Genomic DNA, 24,376 nt, shown 5'->3' on the forward strand with positions numbered 1-24,376 from the left:
ATACCATCAACAGGCAAAAAAACTTTAAAATAAATCAGATAAAAACATGAAGAATATAACAAATTATCAATTGAAGAATCGGACAAAACAACTCAGAGGTCTGCCAGACAGTCGATATTTCCCAAAATGAATGGGCCATTTTCACGAAACACCAAATAAAATAATAAGCAAACAACTCAAGTAATTAAATGATTATATGTAGATATTCCTTAATATGCAAATGCATTATTTTATTTGGTTTTAGTACATACACTGATTTTATTATCTGATGTGCGTTTTATTTTAGGATAAACATATCACATTAACAGGCGGTTCTCATCATGAAAGAATTTTTTTATTATTATTATTATTATATAGTGTTCTGTCTGACGACAGGTCCATATGAACAGGATCCTTCCATCCTTTTCTCGGACTGGGACCTGTTCATATACGTTCTTGGCAGATGATCCAGAAGTGGTTTGCCATTGCCTTCTTCTGTGTGTGAATGGCGTAATTGTTGGGATGCCACGGAGGAAAACTCCGTGTTGCCTAGACCACGGCCTTGCCCAACACAAGTTATAAATTCGGGCACCGCCGGGAATCGAACCCGAGACCCCAGGATTACAAGGCCAGCGTTCTAACCGCTAGACTACCTCATCTTATTATTATTTAGTGTTCTGTCTGACGACAGGTCCATATGAACAGGATCCTTCCATCCTTTTCTCGGACTGGGACCTGTTCATATACGTTCTTGGCAGATGATCCAGAAGTTGTTTGCCATTGCCTTCTTCTGTGTGTGAATGGAGTAATTGTTGAGATGCCACGGAGGAAAACTCCGTGTTGCCTAGACCACGGCCTTGCCCAACACAAGTTATAAATTCGGGGCACCGCCGGGAATCGAAAGAATAACCCGAATTTAACTGAATAAACATCAGTACATGTTAAGTACAGATCGTAAATGACGTAGGGAACATCCGTTGAAAGGGTAAACCGATTTAATTCCTGTTAATCTCATAAAGCGGAGACTAATACAAATATTAATAATAGTAATAAATGCAGAGGGAGAATGTGAATGAGGCCTATACACGTATGCAAATGCACATGACATAAGGCAGAGTTTCCCATGAATAAAAAGCTTAATGGCCCATATATTTATGCTTTTACTGATAGTTCTGAACTGATTCCGCATGAATTTGCTGTTATGTATAAACATTAAATTTTGTGCAGCGAACTTATTTTCGGTTACTGGTTTTTTTAATACAATTCCGATAATACATTTAATTCTATCAGTAATGGTTAAAATATAAAACATTTATATCGCGTAAAATATTCATCTCATTAAGAACCATTACGACTGAAATATTTATGGATGTAGTGAATATTAAGTTACGTGCGAAGTAAAATAATTTTTAAATGTATGTGTCATTCTGTAACATGAGTAGCTTTGGAACAATGGATTGGTAACAGAAATAAATTAATAACAAGGAAACTGATGATGATAATGATAATGATAGCAGCAATAAGCACCTGTGAAATATCGATTAACTTCTACGAGACTACATTTCGAAGTAACCCAGAAGGCTGTCATCACAAAGGTAAATTAAATTTGAAATATTCTAAAGACAGTATTTGTAAAATATGTGTTTTTATTGACGTGTTGATTTATTTATTTTTTCAGCGCAACATCAGCTGATATTTCAAGCCATAAAATCTTTTTTTTCAAAGATTTCAGGATACTATCTTACCCATAAACCTCCACGCGTAATTACGGCGTATTGAAAATTCTGCGCTGTTGTCATATGATACTGAACGTGTGTAAATCAGCAACAAAATGTCTGCTTCCACTGGTTTCTCTCACCGCCAGAATCACTACACTCTTAGCTTAATGAGTACTAAATTAGCACTTCAAGTCCGCTTCGGCTTACAAAACAGCCATAACGTTTGTCATAACATTTCTAATGGTTTACTGAACGTTGTGGGATTACGTGTTGCTTCCAGGTCGAAGAACAAACGACCCTAATTCAATAGCGAATAATATTCCGAAGTACATGTCGAGGTTATTACCGAAGATGGTGGTATTGTGTGAATCTTTAGATTTTTATTCGGGATATAATTGCTGAAAGTTCCACACTGCCCACTACCGCTCCTTCCAAATCCTTGTCTGTTCAGAATAAAACGCTAAAGTCTTTCCTGTACATCATATGCCATGGAGACGTATGCCGGAATCGATAAAAAGTTCCATGCTTTCTTAACCTCAGACTAGTTGAGCTTCACGCACGTGGCCGCTTACTCAGAGGTTTATCTATTCATTCTAAACGCCCTGCCCATCTCACACTCCATCATTTTATAACTTTAACAATTTATGTTAAAGAAGACAAATTATAATGTTTCTCGTGTGATATCGTCACCAGCGTTCTATTAATTTCTCGTTAATAACTAATCACGTAGAGAAAAGTCCTTATTGAGAAGCTGACAGTTGCTCAGCTACTCAATAGAAACCGAAGTAAATCGGTTTACATGTTCACAACACAGTGTCCATAAAAATCGAGTCAACTACTCGATCCATTTTAATATTATTCCTCCATGTACTCTTAGCTCTCACAAGTAGTCCCTTCCTTTCAGATATTACAATTGCAACTTCATATGCAACTTTCTTCGTCTGTATGCATTCTAATTGTCTCGCGCATTTAATTGTCCTTGATGTAATTACCTTAATATTTTGTAAACAGCAAAAATTATAAAAATCTCATCCACCTAATACTTGTGTCTCGTAGACTAGTTTTCAAGGTACGCTGTCTTATAACGGAATGCTTCTCAAAGTATCCGAACAAACAGTTCGCCGTCCCTGTCTTCTTAAGACTGACAGCAAAATGTGGGTTATAAAACTTGCGAGTGGAGGCATCAAGGCTCGATATATCTCACCGCTCCACTTGGTGATATATCATTGTAAAGTTACAATGGATTGCCTAGTGAGAGTTTGTGTGGCTGATCGATCAAAGTAAGGCAGTAAGTAGTACGGTGAGACCAGACGGAGCTCCTCGACATCAGCAAAAGTGTCCACAGGGACTAGAAAGTGACTATACACTGTACCAAAGTTTATGTATCACTTTATTATTTTCTCGGCTCAACGATTCCTATACATATTTATTAATATTTGTTATAACGGCGCTAACGACACGTCGTTACCTGCTTCTGCTACTTCTTTAACAGAGTCGTAAAGCAGAGACAGCCGGTACAGGGTGACTATAAAGTTGGTACACGATCAGGAAACATCATTCATAATGAAGGAGAAAGTATATATATTAGCTCAAGGACTTCTCGGGGAGCAAAGGACACACTAAAATTTGTTACATTTTGCTAAGAAGGAAACTAATCAACAAATTCTTTGTATTACAACAACCGATACATTTCATACGAAACGCTCGCCAAGGGGCACTGTTCTAAGACACCTCAAATCTTTCCCTGAGAACTAAACAAGCTCTACGGGTATTTACAATGGCATGTATTCTTCTGAGACAAATAACGTAAATCTTTGTCAATATAACATTTTAATATTTTATAGGTTAGTAGTAATTATATACACCGCCTGCTTTAACTTTTAAGTTACATTCACAGCTTTTATATATTTTAGCATACACTTCACTTCACAGTCTGTCCACAGCGCATTTATGAACTTTCGTGTGATTCTCAGATCCCTAAACAACTCTCACTAGTTGATCATGGTCATGGAGAGACACGTTGTGTCTTCTTTGAAGAACTGACTTCATTTTAATTTATTTGTGGTTTATTTAACGACGTCGTCAGTGTCTCAGACTATATAGTGTCTAATGATAAAAATACTTGTAAAACATTCATTGGGAAGGATGTTGAAGGAATTTCTCGTGGCCAATTGGAAGTCTGTTACCAAACACTAAAGAATTAATAACTAATATGTTGCTTGCATAAACTATGGATTTTATAAGTGCAATAACCTCATTTTCTAACATCTCCTGTTCAAACTGACTACATGGCGCGAGCTGGTGACTATGGATCATGTGTTATCTTGTATTTTCTGACGTCATATTAATTAACCTCGTCTTGTCTCGTCTTATGTTAACTAGCCGGTGTGCGTCCAGCCTAAGTCAGACCTGATACTGACTCATTTGCTGACATGCAATCAAAACCAACAACAAGGCCATTGATTGAACGATACGACACCAGAGTTCGCTACTTGTTTGCGACATGATACTGCAGTTTATAAGCGGCGGCTACATTTCATTTTTATGTCCAATAAAACCGGTCGCTTTCCAATAGCTTCAACATTCATCATGCAATATCGCGTATACTCATCACTTGCTCACAATGGAAACTCTCCATAGTCTGTGATCTGTACAGCTAAGGATCTACTCCAAACTTGGTGATTTTTCACTTCGTTTTTGCTTCTCATAAACGGGTTTTATAACTTGAAATAAATTCTGGCGTAGCGGCATTTTAAATTTTCCGAAAAAACTGTCAATTCTGTAAGAACGGCATAGAAGCGCTTCTGTTCCATGTCGCTTTACACATATCACACTCAACGCTGTGGCGGCACTCCCTGCCCATGTTCTGAACTCGCCAGAATAATTTCTGACATACAGCTTCATAATTCCAGCAGATTTTTCAGTGTTTTTCCTCAGTTCTTCCATGTAAACCCCGAAACAGCGCCGTTATAAATGCCCTGCGACAAAAAACTATAACCATTTCAGTACTTTCGTGTATCCACTAAAAGACATTTGACAATCCGACAAGTCCCTTAACCCTCTGAAGCACAAATCTCAAATAAACAACATTTAAAAATTCAAAATTAAACGCGTCTCCATAACTGGGCTTTACAGGAGGAAGTAATTCAGTGGTGATGCGTAGTTCTTAAAACATCGAAAGTTACTGAGCTGGTTATGACATCGATTATACTTCTCGCATTTTCCATCTATCGGTTTATATCGCGTTACGTTTTTGTAAGACGTGATTACCATTATGGTTTCATTGATTCATTCGCTTCGGAAGTAGTCATTACCTTCAGACTTCGTCACTAAAATTTTGGTTTCAGTTCCCATTTCCCAACGCGTGCTATATGCCACACCAATCTCATCCTTCTTCATTTGGTCGACTAATTAAGCCTCCAAAACTCCCTGGGAACTATATTTACCCCGCGCATTACAAATAAATAACTCTGAATTTTGTATTTATTTGTTTTGTGTGATTCTCGATATAAACAAAGATTATTTCCTGAAATAAAGTTAACCATTCAATCACTTTAATGGAAAAGTATAGCCACGGTGGTCTAGCGGTTAGAACATTGGCCTTGTAATCCTGTTGTCTCGGGTTCGATTCCCGGCGGTGCCCGAATTTATAACTTGTGTTGGGCAAGGCCGTGGTCTAGGCAAAACGGAGTTTTCCTCCGTGGCATCCCAACAATTACTCCATTCACACACAGAAGAAGGCAATGGCAAACCACTTCTAGATCATCTGCCAAGAACGTATATGAACAGGTCCCAGTCCGAGAAAAGGATGGAAGGATCCTGTTCATATGGACCTGTCGTCAGACAGAACACTAAATAAATAAAAAAATGGAAAAGTGTCATGTTTTCTTTGCGGTTCGGACTGAAATTCTTAAAAGAGGAGTTTTGGCGTCAAAGGGTTGATATTACGAGAAAAATACAAATTAAGAAATTCCTAGTTGTATAATTTTCGACAACCTCTTATTACCCCTTTTCACAGCACGTTGTTTCGGAACACCCACAGTGTGTGTCCTTCCCTAGGCGACGTTTCGAGCCCGCACAAAACAGCAGGTCGTAGATTAGATGCTGTTGGGCGTACTTCTAACCGAAGTGTGTGTATTCGTAGGAATCCTAACCTGTGTCAACTTTTCACTAGCAGCTGATCGAAAAGACACTATAGGTTGTTAAACAAACAGTGGTTCAGCATAAGTGTCCATTAAACAGACAGCAACTTTACGAACATAATTAAGGGAGTACGGCCAAATTCCTGTATCAACTACCACTGCACTGCCAGTGCGTAAAATTCCGGAATGTTTAGCTTTTAGCCGGATAGAGTGAAAACAATTACATAGAATGCTTTGATCTGAAATCCTTTTCGCACTGTCAATGAATGTACAGGCATTTCCTCCCCGCCCCCCCCGCCGCCCCCCCCCCCCGCCCCCGCCCCCCCCGGACAACAACGCAACAGAACACAGACTACACAGTTGGTGATAAAAATATTATTTCAGAATTAAGTGTACTTTTAAAAATACAATCCACAACAGATGACAAAACGAATACTCAGAAGGATTAAAAACACAGACCTGGAGTGAGAACAGCATTCACTTTACCAGCGTCATCAATGCACTCTGGTGTTCAAACGAGGAATCATAGATGGACCATCGCTTTTATTCGAATCGAATGGATAAGGCCAACTTGAATCACAAAATGAACATTACCTCTGTCAGTTGACAGTTTCAGGAGTGACTCCGCATTTATTGCTAACTTAGAGCTTGTTTCCAATAGAATAAGGGCTGTTGCCAGATTTATCGTCACAGAAAATTTACACTGAAAAGCGAACTCTTAAAGATACTACCGTAGCCGTGCCTGAAATCCATAACTAATACCATAATACAGTGTTTTTAAAATAAACAAATTATACGTAGGTTCTATTTTATGGGACTCAAATTTCAAATACCGTATTTACGAAAGTCCACCACTGGGCTCCATCCTGAACCACAGTCCGTTTAAAAAATATCCATTTTAATATTATCATGTTGTCTAGGTTCCCAAGTGGCCTCTTCCATTTGCATTTTTGGTATAATATTTCGCAGGAATTTTTCATCTCTCCCTTGTCTTATAAGTTCCTGTCAGTTGATCGTATTCCGTTCAGTAATCACCAGTTTGAATAATCTTTTATAATTTGAATAAAAATTTTCTTGGATATTATCCATCGTCTAGTAAAATATAAAACGTAAAACGACGTTTCGGAGATGGGGGCTCTATCTCCGTCTTCAGGTTCCTACTCAGTTGGGATTAGCTCTATCTAGTGGGCCCAACTGAGTAGGAACCTGAAGGCGGAGATAGAGCCCCATCTCCGAAACGTCGTTTTACGTTTTATATTTTACTAGACGATGGATAATATCCAAGAAAATTTTTATTCAAATGACTCTTCACCATCGTCAAGAAGTTTTTGAATCTTTTATAATTGTCTCTCCAAATCTCGATTCAGTCCCACGTGTTAACAGTGCACATCGATTGAGCATTTCAGATTCCAGGGAGCTGTAAGACGGTAGAATTTGTTGACCAAGTTTCCTTAATAATGAAGTCTGTGGAGTGAAGCAAGCGCGCCCTACACTCAAGACAATGCACCACGAATCGTCCGTTCATCACCCCGAACGCCAATCAACAGGTTACCAGCTACTACCTGTTGGTCGAAGACCGTTCTCGGTCGCACACCTGTGATTGGACAGTATTCAAATTTCAGGCGGAACTGAGTCATCATAATATGTATTCCTTGAAAACGAAACTTTATAATAACAACAATTTGCGATAACAAAGTCTACTGTTGCAAACAATGTTCTGATTTAAGCCGCTTTGCAAAGAATAAAGTACTGTGGTCTTAAATGGTTACCATGACGACAAGAGAAACCAACACTGTCCATAAGCGCTTTATAGTATTAGACCATAATGGATTCCACATTTTCAAATCCTTTAACAATAAGATCTCAAACCACATTGCCATAAAATATAATGAATATATTCGACTATTAATAATATTTAAGAAATACCTATCACAAATAATGGCAGTATTTACAACAGCAGGGCCTTGGAGACGATGTATTTTGTGTTCTAAACAGTTTATTTACGAATCGTACGTCATTAAAAATCGCTCTTAGATAGAAACTTCTGATACGATCGTAAATATAAGAATGCATTTATTTCAGCTGTTACACTCTCGAAGTTTATGAGAATTGCTTCTGTAAATCTTTCCTCCAGACTAACTTCGACTTGTTCTTTCTCGCTTACAAATAGCATTCACATACTTCACAACGGCTGTGAAGTCCTCGGAAGACATGGCTTGCTCCAAGAATATGATCACGGAACTTCAATTGGGATTCGCGCATAAAATTGTTTGTTCATATTAACGTTCAAAATAAAGATACAGATTTGTGGGAAATTAGAATGGTTGGGTAACCTCAAGGCAAAATATTTTTGTGAGCGCAGATCGGATGATAATATTTAAAAAACATTTCATGATATGCGGATGTACAATGAAAATTAAATTAGAACTAAGAGAGGAACAGGAGAGTTGAAAAGTTCTTATATTCATTTTCAGTTGATTTATACTTTAATCTCAACAAATAAGCAACAGTGGTGCAGCGGTTACAATCGTAATTTACAAAGCCAGTTCGTGTAATACATATATTTACCTTCCCTTCGCTTCTGGACATGCACAAGTTTATAAAACTCCAGTCTGTTTGATCTCTAATTGGGGAGGCGAGCAGAGAACTCTGGGATAAAAATTAGGAGTCTCCGGAGTGATTCTGAGAAGAAACTTCATGATGCTTTAGAAACCTATGCTACGCGTATGAAACTTACCAAAAAAAAGTACACTCGCATTCATATGATATTTTATATCGTTTCTCCAACATAAATATTTTTATCCCAGTCATTTTATTCTATTGGCACTGTTTATTTCTCACTAACAGTTAATTGAATAAACGAATAGCAAATTTTGTTTCTAGGAGAAAACCACTGAAGTCCATCTGAACGTAGATTAATGCAAATTTAAGGGATTTGATTGATTTTTATATAAATTAAATTATTTTAATCGCTGATGTTTGGTTAACAGTTACCATAGCTTTAATACGATTTTTGTGGGTTTGAAACTTGGCCTGCCAGATAAGGGAGTAATATGGATTCAGGGTATTTGAGAAGAGGCTGTTGAAGAGGATATTTGGATCTAACATGGTTGGAGTGACAGGAGACTGAAGAAATACGAATGTTAATAGGCTTCATAATTTACAAACTTAATTTGTTATTAAGCTAATTAAATCAAAGCAAAACAGATCGGAGTTGCAAGGAATAAGTACAAATTTTTTGTTAGAAAACCTGAAGGGAAAATACCACATGGAAGAACTAGGCTTAGATGGACAGATAATATTAAAATGTATATCAATAATAGTAATGTGTGAGGTCATTAACTTATTCATCTTATTCCTTATAATGTAACAGCGTTCCACACCCATAAGAAAAGGAAATTTGTTGCTTTAATAAACCTATACCAAGTTCTTCAGCAATTTTAAAAGTATACGGAATGACATTTTTTTACGAACTTGTTACAAGCATTTCCATAAATTCTTCTTCTTCAAATCTTAAAACAAACCTCAATTATATTTGAAATTTTAGGCTCTCACACGCGATATAGATGAAATTTTGGTCTCCTGTCTTGTGACACCGTTTGATCTTGAAGGAAGGAATATATACCAAAGTTCCGAAGAAACATACCGCCTTCATCTTCTTAAAAATCGACCCCCGTGCCTCCCAACTTATATTTATATTGCGACGTTTTTATTCTGGTTTTCGCCTATGTGAACCTGCAGGAAGATGTCAACGTTTCGGAGAAACATTAGTCTCCATTTTTAGCACTTCAACCCTGAAGATGGAGATTGTATGATTTTTTCTGAAACTTCGGCGTCTACCTAAAAAATCTACACGGCAACAGAACGCAGGGTGACGTCATCATTGCCGCCGCCGTGAACATCTAAAATCTCACACAATTTTATGGCGTCTTTCTTGCTCATTTCTCTTTACGTCTATATTATTAATTTGCTTTAATTTTTACGTGTATTTAAATTAATGAAGGAAGTCACCAGTTACCACCCGACCCATTCTCTGTCGCGTTTCATAATTTTATTTGATCACAAACACACCAGCGTATATGGAGGTGTGCCCCCCGGCACACTTTGAAACAAAAGGATGGAATAGGAAAATATAAAATAAAACTGCTGCAGGCGGTATGCGAATCGGAAACCTCTGGAAATAAATTCATCAGCACTGTCACATATTAGTATCATACTCCATATTACAAATGCCCTTTTGGATGTATAAAATGTCATACGTTTCAACCACAAAATAAATACAAAAAGTTTACTTTCATGCTAGTAACAAAAGCCATAAGAATGTTATAAAACAGAATCAAAAGAAAAAGTAATGCCGTGGAAAAATATCAAAAAATGTTTCATAATTAAAATATTTATGAAATATTATATTGTATAAAGGAGGCGTGTCTAGCTAAATTCGTGGAAAATTGTCCTGGTTCAGCAGACGATATTTTTTCAACCTGTAAAGGAATTACGCTCTTTTTTGAAAACCGAATTTTGTTTTTAAATTTGAACTGCGGAACAAAGTTATAAGAAATAATTTTAATTAATGGCAATGAGTTTAATATATGGATTGTGTAATTAAATCAACTCTTATAATAAATTTGTTATTCTTATTTTAAAATGTATCTTTCTCTGTTACGATTCTCGCGACATGTTCTTTGTCTTTCAAATAACTGCTTTCCAAAAACATCATCAACAAAATGTCGCACGTTTATATAATAATACGGCCAAAACTGAAGAAAACAAGGATTTTACAGGGTAGCATTTCAGCGCTTTGTGCTGTGTAGATAAGGAGCTACGGTTTTACAAAAGCATAAATAATATCTAGCGGAAGGGCGGTAAAATAATTCAAACTCAACTTCTAAATTGTGCCTTGAAACAATTCATAGCTGTTGTCCTGATATCTGCGGTAAGCATGTGGATAGGCACGTATTAAGGTAACTTTTCAAATGTCATACTTTCAAATTTACATAAAGTGAGATGATAATGTTGCATCATATTGTGATGATTATAATTGTTTAATTTTAACCGTCTAATCACAACAAAATATTTTATTAAATATTAAAATATTATTAATATTTAAAATTTTAAATTTTAAATGTTAATTGTAATAATAATATTTTAATATTTAATAAAATATTTTATTGTGATTAGACGGTTAAAATTAAACAATTATAAACAATTTACATAAAGTGTTATTTTTGTGTATTTTAGTTCACGCACTAATGAAAAACTTACGATGAATTCATTGACTCAGTAATCAGTACATTTATTCAAGAACAGAACAAATAATCTTTTATAAACATTTCCTTTAGTTCACTGCATTTGCAAGTATTCATTTTAGTTCCCAACGTCCACTCCATAAATTAAGCCCCATTCATTATCAAAACTGAGGTGTCTTGCCAAGTATCCCAAATTTGGACATACTAATCAGTTTTCTTATTTTTTGAGTTCGTAAAACGTGGTCATTTGCTCTGAAGAAAAATATTAATTGAATAAATTCAAGCACTAACAAGTGAAAGAATTATACAGATTTATTTCGATAATTTCAATAGAACAACCGTTTCTTGTACAATTACTTAATAAAATACAGTTTTAGTCAGCTTATAGACTTCACAGGTAAAATTCTGTAAACTTTTTCGTGTTACGTGTTTAGTCATTGAATTCCTTTATCCCATCTACATTTTAAATCCGACCATTGTATTAGAATTTATATTTTTTACACGTTTTACTCTGAGACTTAAAATATATGGCAAATTTTTCTTCAAGGTATTCGAACTTTTTTGACATTGATAGAAATCCATGGAGGAGTGGGAGGAACGTCGCCCACACCTACACAACCTAGCCTGTTACAGAAAGACGTGAACAAATATCCATATTTCGAGTGAGATTCGAACCCACGTCGGCAATCTTCGAGCGTCTTAGATTTCTTTGTCACTTCGATATGAATTAGAAGTAAACTTCCACTCGCAAATACCTACCAGAAAGGCAAAATCTCCATTGCTTACGTAATATTTACAGATATATGGTAAAACCATTAGAGTATTCAAATATGCAAAACGCAACACAAGAGCAATATATGCCAAAACGGAATATTTAGCCCCCCAAAAAATATATTAGACTCTAGAAACGTAATCCTGCGGTGTTATAATTGCATATTAAATTTGCTTAGTTTACTTATCCAACAAAAATAACGCTACAGTTTGATGGATAAAATATCACTTTAATTTCGAATTGGTAAATCTATTACTTCTCGACGATAGAAATTTAACATTTCCGATCCTGGACTCAAGTAAATTTCAACACATCTAGAGAAACGTAAATATTCTCCATCGCTGACAAAGGGTTTGTCTTGAAACCTTCACAGTAACACGTGTCGACAAGACAAGTTCCTGTCTCCGGACAAATTAAATTAACTTTTAAGTAGGCTCAGCTGTCATAAACATTCAACCCGTTTTTCTCTGCGTAAGAAATGTGAGCATTCTGAGTAATTTAACTTTTTTATTGCCTTTATATTCGGATCTATTCTCAAAATCTTAAACTCTGCACCGATTACCATCGTAATTTTACAAAATGACCGACTAACATGTAAAAATCAATTAAAGAAATCCGCATTAGAAGTAATAGACTAATCAAATATCCTATTTAATATAAAAGCCTGATTATAATGTAACAGATGTATTAATTTATGTCTGACAGTTAAATACTTAGAAATTTATCAGAATTATGATATTATACGTATATTTTACTATTTACAGCACATATTTATTACATAACACGTTTTAATATAAGGAAATTATTAAATCGAATGTCTCCAAAGTATCCTCTATCCTGATATACTCTATTTGACCACGGTTTTTGCATTCGTACGAGCGCGCGCGCGTGTGTGTATATACATACAAACAACTAGCAAAGACGACGTAACAGTAAGAAAAGTGTATTCTCATTTTACACAAAATATAAAAGAAAACTGGTCCAATACCAGAAAACAATACGAAGATCCGGTTCTTACCTGGCTTAAGCAGATTCGCTCACGAGCTGGTCCGCCGTCCCGTGGAGTTACTGCGACAGGGTGGCTACAAATTCTGTGACTGCTGATAAAGAAGTCAGATGAGACGGTCGGGTGAGATGGGTCAGCGAGACGACGTCTGATTGTGAGGAAACCTGCAGCGCTCTGCTGTGGAATGGAGGGGCTCGGGTACGGGTCCACGCCTGCGCAGAACGAGGGACACCTGTTATACAGCGAGCATCATTTTGTGAGGGACGGGGGTGGAGAATTTTCCCTCTAATGTTGTTGTTATTGATGTTGCTGTTGTTATCACATTTTTTGTTGTGACAACAAATGAAATCCACCCTTCCACTGACGGCAGGATCAGGACAAAGTTCTGAAACGAATTCTGCAATACGTAATGCTCACACATAAACTTTTGGCGGTGTTCAATATACTCAATATAAAATGTTTGAAAGCACAGAAAATGTGTATTAAATACGGGATAATAATAAATACAATAAAACTAAAGAATATATTTATCAATAAACACGCGAAGTACATCTGTGCAGTAGCAACTGTCTAGACTTGAACTGAAAAGACGCACGTTTCGAAAATCGGACGTATTACCATCTGCCGTGGCTCAGCTTTGTCCTGGTTTTCTTCGGTCTCGCCAGAGAAAGCTAAAACAGTATCAAGGTTTATGCCTCCTTCCAAATCCTTAGATGCTGATTCATGATTACCATTCGATCTCATTTCAGGCTATACAAACTCTGCACCTCACAGATCGTCGCAAAATTACCTACTAATTTAATCACAGTCCAATATGTAAGGAAAATATACAACAAGCAGATAGTCCTAAGTCACATACCAAAGAGGGCAGGGACTATGGTAATAAAAGTACGTTTGACCGGGGGAGAAGCTAGTGGAACTGGTCATATCAGGTGTCATGGACGGGCTATTTGTTTTGTTTCTTATGTCAGTCCGAGAAGGTCCTGAGAGCAGACCCTTCCCTCAACGGTGCAAATACCACGCAGACGAGTGTCAAGTGATTGGAGTGAACTTTATGTCACTTCAGTTGTGACACCGACAAGATCAAAACCTGCTGTTTTTATGAAAAGAGGGAAATTGTTCTGAATATACAAAATTTCATGAAGAAAGAAGCTCAAGTGTCCAAACACTGGCCTACAGAAAACAGTCGTTGAAAGTTCATTTGTCTCACTCCTAGCCTTCTTCTTGAATATTTCGCCCGACCAAAAAAAATGCGTTGTGAAAGACTTGTCCTCAGCCAGCTTCTTTTAACAGCACAAATTTCAGAGGGTCTAACCGAGCCTAGAACCGAAAATGCTACAGAGAGAGAGAGACAGCTGTCCGCTCATCACAAAAATACTTGCTCACACGTGTTGAAACTAACTCGCGATTTCGTTAATTACGTTTCAAAGCGTAAAACAGAAGATGGACATTAACACCTCAATCCGGGCCTAATCGGCGTTTTGTCATTCAAGTACTTTGTTTTGCTAATTCTCTACAAGATTTCTTCCCGCTGCGTGCTGCATTATCAGTTAATCTAATTAAATTTATTCCGCTATAATGAACGAAAAATTTATGATTACTTATTGTGCTCCCGGCCATCAAACTTCTCTCACAAAACATTATTTTCAAATTCTCTAAAAAAAATAGTTTCCATTCACTCCACAGCTGACAAGTTGTAAAACCATTTAAAGCTAGACAAAGCGTAATTATTTTATCATTTTCGTAACAGCCTGCCACTTAACCCCATCATAAAACAGCTTAATACATTCGACTCCCACACACTGTATTTTTAAAATTCTTTTCATTATTATCCTCCCAAGTGATGTTTCCCCTTTAGGTTGCTCATCCTTGATGTGATTGCCCTTCAAATAATGTGAAATGTCGTTTTGTTTTCCCGTGTGTCATTTCTTCTCTCTCAGGTACAAATATTCTACTCAGCTATATTTCTTAAGCCCCTTATTTTAACATTGTCTTCATACGTCTCCTTCAATATCATTACTATCTCAAAATGTCCAGTTACCGAGAAACATCCGATATTACAGACAGTTCCGCCTTAGAACTTGTCTGATAAATTTCTCCGGCGCTGTGGAATCATCGAAATGAAACTAAACTGCATGAAACTGGCGAACACGTCGCCATTCAAAGGCCAGAATTAAAAAAGAAACACGATCCCTCTGCATGATTAAAATCTCTGAATCTGATACAATGTACGAGTAGAAGTGTAACAATGTTTTATTGCATGCCAGTTGCTTCCTTATGCAAATGTAACATGATTTAAATTATTATTAAACACCTACAGACAACCTGGCACTAAGGAGGCAACTTTATTACTGGAATATAATTAAAATCCGTCTAGCGGTTAGAACGCTGGCCTTGTAATCCTGGGGTCTCGGGTTCGATTCCCGGCGGTGCCCGAATTTATAACTTGTGTTGGGCAAGGCCGTGGTCTAGGCAACACGGAGTTTTCCTCCGTGGCATCCCAACAATTACTCCATTCACACACAGAAGAAGGCAATGGCAAACCACTTCTGGATCATCTGCCAAGAACGTATATGAACAGGTCCCAGTCCGAGAAAAGGATGGAAGGATCCTGTTCATATGGACCTGTCGTCAGACAGAACACTAAATAAATAAATAAATAAAAAATGCTTCTCGCGAAATGTAATTAAGGTATAGATAACACATCGTATTTAAAAAACGCAGTTCACCTGCTAAATGCATTTAGTATCGTCTGGGTTAATACCAAACCACGTCATAACAAGTTAGATAAAGACTTCAATCTGAAAGATACCCCCAATTAAAAGTCAGTCTTGTTTCAAGTTATAGAACAAGGAGAGACAAACTCTTTTAACATACTCGTTGGATACCAATCAACCTTACGTCATAGAGCACCGTCCTTCAAGAGAAACTGTGAGTCCCTCAGCTAATGAATAAATTTCCCACTTTCCACATAAATCGAAAGTTAATTACAGTATTAGCAATATTACAGTTCACTGTCCTATACCAGATAAATCCATTTCACACCTAAAACCCGACTTTTTAAATACATGTTAGGTTATGTTAGTTATGTCCACGCTCGTCACGCCGTTACAGTATGTCAAGCGTAGTCACGCTTTGAAATGAGATCACGCCTAGCCACGCTTTGTCACTAATACATATAATTGAAGTTAATGGAGTGGACATCAGCAGCGGTGGTGATGAATCGAGTGATATGTCAGAAAGCGATGGTCTGTTGAACAGTGGGAAAATTGGAAGAGGACCTAAGAGTTGTGAGTAAGATATAATTATCTAACACTCTCTGTAGTACTAAATTTCTAGTGATGTGTAGTGTAGTGAAATCGACTTTCCTGCGTTACATACCGTGGTGATATTTTATTTGGAGTGTACTGTACGGGGCCTGCTGCCATCCCTTGCAGCAAATTACTGGTAAGTGACTCGCTCCGAGGTTCCAATTCACGAAGTTGATCGGCCAAAAACGCTGGAACGCAGTATAGACTACGTCCTCTCTTTTCACAAGAAATTACAACTTCTTCCTATATGCTTCGGATGCTCCCTCGTTCTGTACAAACCGCAACGGATGACATACTGAAACCAGGCTTAATCGAAACACACAATATGCCGCACGGCGCGTGTGGTTGTACGCTAATCAATCTTCATCACACCTAGCGTTTAACGCATGAGTGGAATTAGTGTCACTGTTTTCTTTATTTCAAATTGGCTTACTAAATACACTAAATTCGCCCTTCCTTTTAAAGCCTTTTTTGAGACACGTCGCATGAGAACATTCTTAAAAATGCATAATGAACTTTTGCTTCATTTTCACTCAGTAAATGAATATATTTTACAATGTGGACGCCTGATAATTAGCAGTGAATATATTTTATGTGTTACATGTGTTCAACGTTTGAAGTGGTCGTATAGTTGGTATAATGGGCGTCTCTGTTCGTTCAACTGTACATTTACACGTTTCATTTCTTCAAACAATATCGACAACTGTGTCTTCATCTCTGCTCCAGATTTTATACGTTCAATATAATTTGGCGTCTTACCAAATTACGTTCTTGTAACAAATATATGTTTTCAGTAAACCAAATATTGGATTCAGCTGGCTCAGGATAGTGAGGGATAGCGTTCTCACGTTATCACGGTAATAAACCTCCCGGTTTCGGAAACAGTTCATAATGTTTTGGCAAGTTGAGAGCAAATCAGTTTCTCCTGAATGACTCAACTACATTGAGCTTGTTTCAACAACAAACCGATCTCGTCTCACGTTAAGTTAAACCTGTCAAAACAAACACAAATCAGAACTGTGAACCTGATAGAGACTGTGCCGTCAGAATGCGGGTTTACATACTTGCAGTCCCTCTCCCAAACAAATTAGTCCCCTGTAACAGTTCAGATCTCGCATTAACCCGTAGATCCACTTCGTCCATCATCTTCTTATCCTAACTGTGTTTCTGTCTTTGGATACAGCAAGTATATTCTAAGCTAAGACGTGAATTAATTTTAAAACGCGAATTTCTACCTGTACTCCACACAAGCGGCACATTCAGAGTTGATTGAACGTCACGACAGACGTCGTAAACCAGAGCAATAAATAAATGAATGAATAAATAAATAAAATAAAATAAAATAAATAAAAGAATAGGTGGTTTACTCCAATCCGATCACCTAAGGCTGGAAGTAGAACCAATTTCAGAAACTTCTTGGTTTTAATATATAAATGATGATGCATGTTTCGCCTTTGTCAGAATCATTTAAGCTTCTTTTGTAATTGCTCTGTTTATAGGCCTATGTTGATCTTAATGCTGGGCATTAACAACTAAAAATCAGAAGTGATACAACAAAAATTCTTTTCCCCCAAGGAATTTGTAGGGTGCAGATTGACAGATTACACGCGTAATTAATTAGGTCCTGTAACAATTAATATCAACTATCAAAACAAGTGGCTAGAACATTGTAAATAATGATTTAAACTGACTTCCAAAGCTGCTGTGTAATATAAAAAGCTGCAACATTTCAATCCCTGTAACCTGAACATCTTAATCCATGGTATTGATGACGACGACGATGATGATGATAAAGAAGATGATGACCTCGTAGATGATATATAAATGAAAGGTTAAAAACAACTTGGATGTGAGACACAGGATGTGAGGACATTTTTAATAAAAACTGTTATTCCAGAGACAGGAACCAGTGGCCACATCTTCCTACAGTAAATGAGAACCGCAGAGTTCGTAATTTCACGCGGTATTAAGGCGCCATGTGCCACTCTAGCGTTGACGTACTGACATTTCGACAAGTAACAGGGGTTTGGTCTCCTCCCACATCCACCTGCAGCTGACACGCGCTCGGACATGTACTTAAGACTTTACTACTATGTGAATGAGATTTTTACGTTCTTCTGATTGGATACCAATAAAAACTTCAATCCTGCAAAAACATAGGCCTACAGCCATTCTAAATCTATCTGAATGGTGTGAACGAATACAACCCTTTCCATTCCGGTTCACATTTAAGTGTATTCTTTTTATCTTGAAGAATATATGCAACGTAAATTTATATATTCCTTCCAGGGAATACTGTAAAGTAAAGTAAAGTTTGTCCCACTATACGCCATGTAGGCGTTTGGGGGAAGAGGAGGTATAGCTCCTCTCTTCCTTGACCTCGGCACTAGATGGGGGTGAGTGGTCAGCATCACGCCCCTGCCGGCTTTACCCCCGGGAAAGGACCCCGGTACCCATTGTAGAGGAGGCTGGGTGGGCCCCAGAGCCGGTCTGGACGCAGAGGCTAGAGGAAAAATCCTCTGCCCCCGTCGGGGATCGAACCCCGGTCGTCCAGCCCGTAGCTAGTCACTATACTGACTGAGCTATCCCGGCTCATCCAGGGAATACTGCAATAGTAATTTAATATAGGCCAAACTGTTTCCTTCGGCATCCTTTCCAATTCATTTTTCATTAATAATCTTTCCATTCAATGCGATATAATTTTAACACTTTAGAGTGTCTTTACATAAACCAATAATAAAACAAAGACCTTTAATTGTTAAAAAATTAAATATTCGAAGCTGGATATATATATATATATATATTGAAATACGTTTACAAACTTATGCGGTCTAAAGCACTAAAACGCAACGCCGATACAACTACACCGTCAGTTACATAAAGTTTTATGACGTAAAAACATGAATTGCATTCATATTATAAAAGCAATTACGTCGCAGAACACGACAATTAAATGGGTGTATCGTGTGGCATTATTACGTCAGTTTCCGCTGTGCATTGTAATTCTTTGCCATCTGGTGGAAAACTCATCAACTAAACACATTTGGCATTTGAAATCAGATGCATTGTTAGAAATCGTTTGTTATCACAGTAATGCAGATACGTGTTTCAACTTATTAACTTTATCAATATTTCAAATGGGACTACGAGCTCAATTTTCAAATTACTATATGTCTTGTTTGAATACAACGGTAGGAGAATATACAATTTTAATTATGAATCCCGAAAACAAAGCAAATATTATTTGCAAATAAACAGACAATCTTGCAGTTCCTCTGCAGAGTTAACATTTCTTTGTCATTGTAAATAACTTATGAAGCGGAAAGAATGAGGTTATAACATGACAAGCTCCACAGTCAGTACTGTCTTTTATAAGAGTTTTTTACTCGTAATATAACAGCCAGTGTCCTTCACGATTGACTAGAAGATGCAGAGAGAAATTAAATTAAGTTCTGGCGGTAAATACACTCCATGGATAAAATTTAGTTAATTCAGGTGGCACACACAATTACCACTGGGCTTTAAAATTTTAAGAGTCACAAAAGCAAAGTCATTCTTGAGAATCCAACAACTATTCAGTTAGTCAACAAATTCCTCGTCTTTTATAAAACCAAGAAGTTTTTAACCGTTTTCAAAATACACTGTGACTTTATCCATACGTGAGACAAATCAGTCACGGCTACACCGTATATGCTACGTATTTAAAAAAAATTTAAAAAAATTAAAGTATTCACGTCTAAGTTTTCCAAATTATCCCTTATAGTCATTGTTTATTTTAACCGTCTAATCACAATAAAATATTTTATTAAATATTAAAATATTAAAATATTATTACTATAATTAACATTTAATAATTAAAATATTTAAAATATATTAAAATATATTAAAATGATGCTCTTTCTATCGAAATGTTCGATTTACAATTAGAGCATCATATCGAACATTTCGATAGAAAGAGCATCATTTTAATATATTTTAAATATTTTAAATATTAAATGTTAATTATAGTAATAATATTTTAATATTTAATAAAATATTTTATTGTGATTAGACGGTTAAAATAAACAATTATAATCATCACAATATGAAGCAACAATATCATCCCCTTATAGTCATGTTTACCGACTAAAATTCTGTATCAATTTTCCTATATATATATATAGGCTCACTGACTTTCAAGCCGAACTTAAAAATGCCTAGACTTTTACTTCGTTCTCCGAATATATTGCATTGTCTGATGTCCTCAAGAACAGTGATATGTTTATCATATTTTTCATACGCGTCACCTAATTGGGAAAAATAGTGTCTTATATTTCTATCTCTGCCACGAAGGCAATCATTAGTTGGTTACCCCTGTTGTGAGTAAAGGTTAGCTATAATAAGGTGAGGTGTCGCTCCTTTTCAACGTTCAGCATCTGTAAGAAGAGAAACTTAGGGAGTTCAGGGGAAGATAACTGAACTGTGAACACTGTAAGGCGCTTGAACGGATTTCGCCCTTAGTTAAACTGATTAATGTGTTACACTAGCTTTCGGAATTCTTTACAATTACGTAACACTTGAACGCCTAATGGAACACAATGTCTTCAAGTTAACTGTACTCTCATATAATTAATACATTTTATAAAATTTATTGTGGAAAAATCTTAAAAGAGGCCTAAAATAAGTGGGAGGATGTAGACTGAATTTTTTATTATTTCAATCGAAACTTTAATGCTTTTCTGTAGTCAGTCTCATTTAAACTAATGAACAATATTGAGAATTTTCCTTTGTCTAATTATATAAAAGTAACACAATTTTTCGGAAGCTCTTTGAAATAAATACAGCCTTATTAGATTTGTAATTTAATTTTATGACGATAACAGATCCAGTTTCCAAAATGTCGTGTTATTTATGGAGTACCAAACGACGAAGGCGTCCAGAGATCAATTAATATTAATTTAAAATACCATCGTCAGAGCTCTTAGATTTTACTGAAATAAATTCTATAACGGACCCCTCGGAAAAATTAATCAAATATAGCACAGTAATGAAGTGGTAACCAATTTGTAGTCATTGTGAATATATCTCTTGATCGAAACATGTCATTGTGATTGTACTGGTGTAAATTTTACGAAAATTCCCTCCGAAGCCGAAGCTAGTCTAAATTACATTTAAGAACTCATTTCGTACCGAAACCTGCGCTTACTAATTCAATATAACATTACCCCTTCAGTTACCCCGACTAAAATTCTGTAAATATTTTGAATTTTTCCTTAGATTCATTCTTCCCTCGTTTAGTTTCTGACTTACGAGTAGTTCGGGTCCCTATGTGACACTTCGCAACACACTAAGAGATGTCAGCCTCCCCTCGCAGCCTCCGAGCTAAAGGACCACTCCCTGTCGCTTGAACCTGGCTGCTTATTCAGCATTCCGTATCCAGTGAGCGCGCCATGCCGTTTTGACAAGGGACCCACTTAGTATGCTCCTGTGTCCCGTACTTAAAATGTCATTGTATTGTGTGTCATGGATATGCTGTTAGCTTTAAGGACCAGTTTACCACCTGGAGATGACGCAATGCGTAGTGCATAAATCTTAACAAGTGAGAGCTGACGGCTGATGTTAATAATATATGAACAGCTAACGAAACAAGCCAAGGGATGACAAAATCTAATCGAATGGAGATCCAGAAATTCTCACGCGGTCAATATGTTGATGTTCTGGATCGTAAAGCCGTCTGGACTCATAGGTATATACCAGTGTACCTGTAAAAATTTAAAATTTGATGACGGCGAATGTCTGGAAATTAATAAGGAACAAAATACGTCAATTGAATAAAAATTTCCTTGGATATTATCCATCGTCTAGTAAATATGAAACGTAAAACGACGTTTCGGAGATGGGACTCTATCTCCGTCTTCAGGTTCCTACACAGTTGGGCCCACTAGATAGAGCTAATCCCTATCTCCGGACCGGAGATAGGGATTAGCGTCCCATCTCCGAAACGTCGTTTTACGTTTTATATTTACTAGACGATGGATAATATCCAAGAAAATTTTTATTCAATTGACTCTTCACCATCGTCAAGAAGTTTTAGATTTGATAAACAAAATACGTGTATTAATGCTTTGGAATCTGATTGCAGCTCAGTACGTATGTGTTTTAGCCAGATCTCTTTTTTTCTAAGGAGGTTCAACACAGCCGGGCGATAGATCATGAAGTACCATTCCGATATTCACGTTCAGACATCGATAAAATTCCCTGAAAATAGAATATCGGGTTGTACTGTATAGACAAAAAAAAGTTGCCTATCAATATTTTGACCGCTGAATTAACCTTCCAGTCTGCTTGTTCCGAATGTGTCACATGCACACTACATACCCTTGGACGAGTGAATACAATAAGGAGAACTATTTGATCGGACTTTCTGGAACTATGAAACTTTGTTGATTTCGCCGGAAGTTTCTGGACGTTATTACGCTTACACATAAAGCCATCCCCTGAAGCACAGAACATGTACAACGCAGTGAAGAAGTCTACGGACTGCTCCTTCCTAGTAGAAGATTGTGATGCTGTAAGGCTCTTTTGAAATTCAGTGGCTTCAGTCAACACATTAATAGACTCGGTAAAAAAAAAACACGTTCTAATTTATGACGAGCTCTTTGACAAAGTGCAAGAAATTGACGAATAAAGAGAATGTAGTGTTTATGAGCCAATCCTCATGTTTCATGGCCGGTACCACACAGCAGATTTTAATTAAACTTGGTACTGAGGTTCCAAACAGGAGTCCATGTATAGAAGCTCGAAATCCCCCACTGCTGACTCTATCCCGAACCAGATTAATTCAACCCACAAATTCCCACTCCATCTACGCCGGTGTCTTCCGAGTTTTCCATTTCCTTTAGACTGCCCAACTAAGGTGTTGGATCTTATCTGCCCAATTCAAACCACATTTTACTTGAAGCTTAAATTAAAAAGAGACTCGTGGTATAAATTGCTACGTCTAAAGAAAAAACCGAAGGCATTCGGATCTGACTGGCATGATCTGTTCAAACCAGGAAACATGAAATGAGCGAAATATGTTTTAGGTCACTACAACTAATATTGCTACTATCGCTATTACAAGAAATTCACGTAGGACATTAGTCAAAACACTTCTTGAAAAGAGAACAATTGGGTGATAGAACGTATGTGGGGAGGTAATCATAAAATGGCTATTAGAAAACAATAACTAACTAACTAGATGGCTTACCGAACCCGAAGGTTCATCACCGAATTAACCAAAGCCCTCCACCGGACCCTGTCCTGGGCCAACAAAATCCAGTCTCCTTCAACTCCTATCTCCCTTAGATCCCGCCTGAGATTATCCTCCCATCTACGTCTAGGTCTCCCCAGCGGTCTCTTCCCTTCAGGTTTCCCAACCAGTACCCGATGCACACCTCTTGTCCCATCCATGCGCGCTACATGTCCCGCCCATCTCACTCTTCTCGACTTAATCACCCTGACAATACTGGGGGAGCAGTACAGATTTTTAAGCTCGTCATTGTGCAGTTTTCTCCACGCCCCATCGTCTAGAAAACAATATATAAGGAAATGGGTTGATTTTATCTGGCTTAGATCAGGAAGAGGAGATGGATTTCTTCGAACATGATAATGAACCATTTGCGTTCGATAAGAGGCAAGGGTTAATTAATATTCAACTACAAATATTAAGAATTAAATCTGAAATGTCGGCTGGTATAAATAATTATTCACTTTGTGGCTTCTACAGTGTTCAACGAGAGCTAAATATCAGACACTTAATATAATTTTATTCTATAATTTGAGAAAATGTGTTTCTAGGTTAGGTCAGACGTTAATCGAATCTACAATGAGTTCACTTTTCAGAACAAACATCTAATTAACAAACTGTAATAATACAAATACGTGCGAGCCCTTTCACATCAATGGGATGTAATGACATAGAAGGAATTAGTGCTTTAATTGGAGTAATGATCGATGCACTGTTCCACCGCATGCAGCTCCGGGAATCACTTCCGGAGATTAGTAAGTGACACTTCTTTATTCTGGGCGAGTCAATCACTTGATTACACTAGAACCCAGACTACAGTAATACAATATTCTCCCATAAGTTTCAATATTATATAACCTATAGCATTATTACAGCCTCATTAAACCTTTTAATCCCATTAGTAAATGTATATCACGCCTGCTTTAACAAACAAT

The 24,376-nt window shown here is 37.0% G+C and overlaps 1 protein-coding gene across 1 annotated transcript in view; it reads right to left on the bottom strand.

Moving 5' to 3' along the window:
* rsh (Rap GTPase activating protein radish) overlaps positions 1-13,002 on the bottom strand; it is a 391,302-nt gene extending 378,300 nt beyond the window's left edge. The window contains exon 1 of the mRNA XM_087353834.1: positions 12,876-13,002. The gene's annotated coding sequence lies outside the window, so the exon portion shown is untranslated. The remainder of the gene's footprint in view (positions 1-12,875) is intronic.
* Between the last annotated feature and the right edge of the window lie 11,374 nt (positions 13,003-24,376).

This window comes from Zootermopsis nevadensis, unplaced genomic scaffold (assembly GCF_977971745.1).
Source record: "Zootermopsis nevadensis isolate Lab colony 2312 unplaced genomic scaffold, Znev_1.0 Znev_ptg000022l, whole genome shotgun sequence".
Taxonomy (NCBI): Eukaryota; Metazoa; Arthropoda; class Insecta; order Blattodea; family Termopsidae; genus Zootermopsis; species Zootermopsis nevadensis.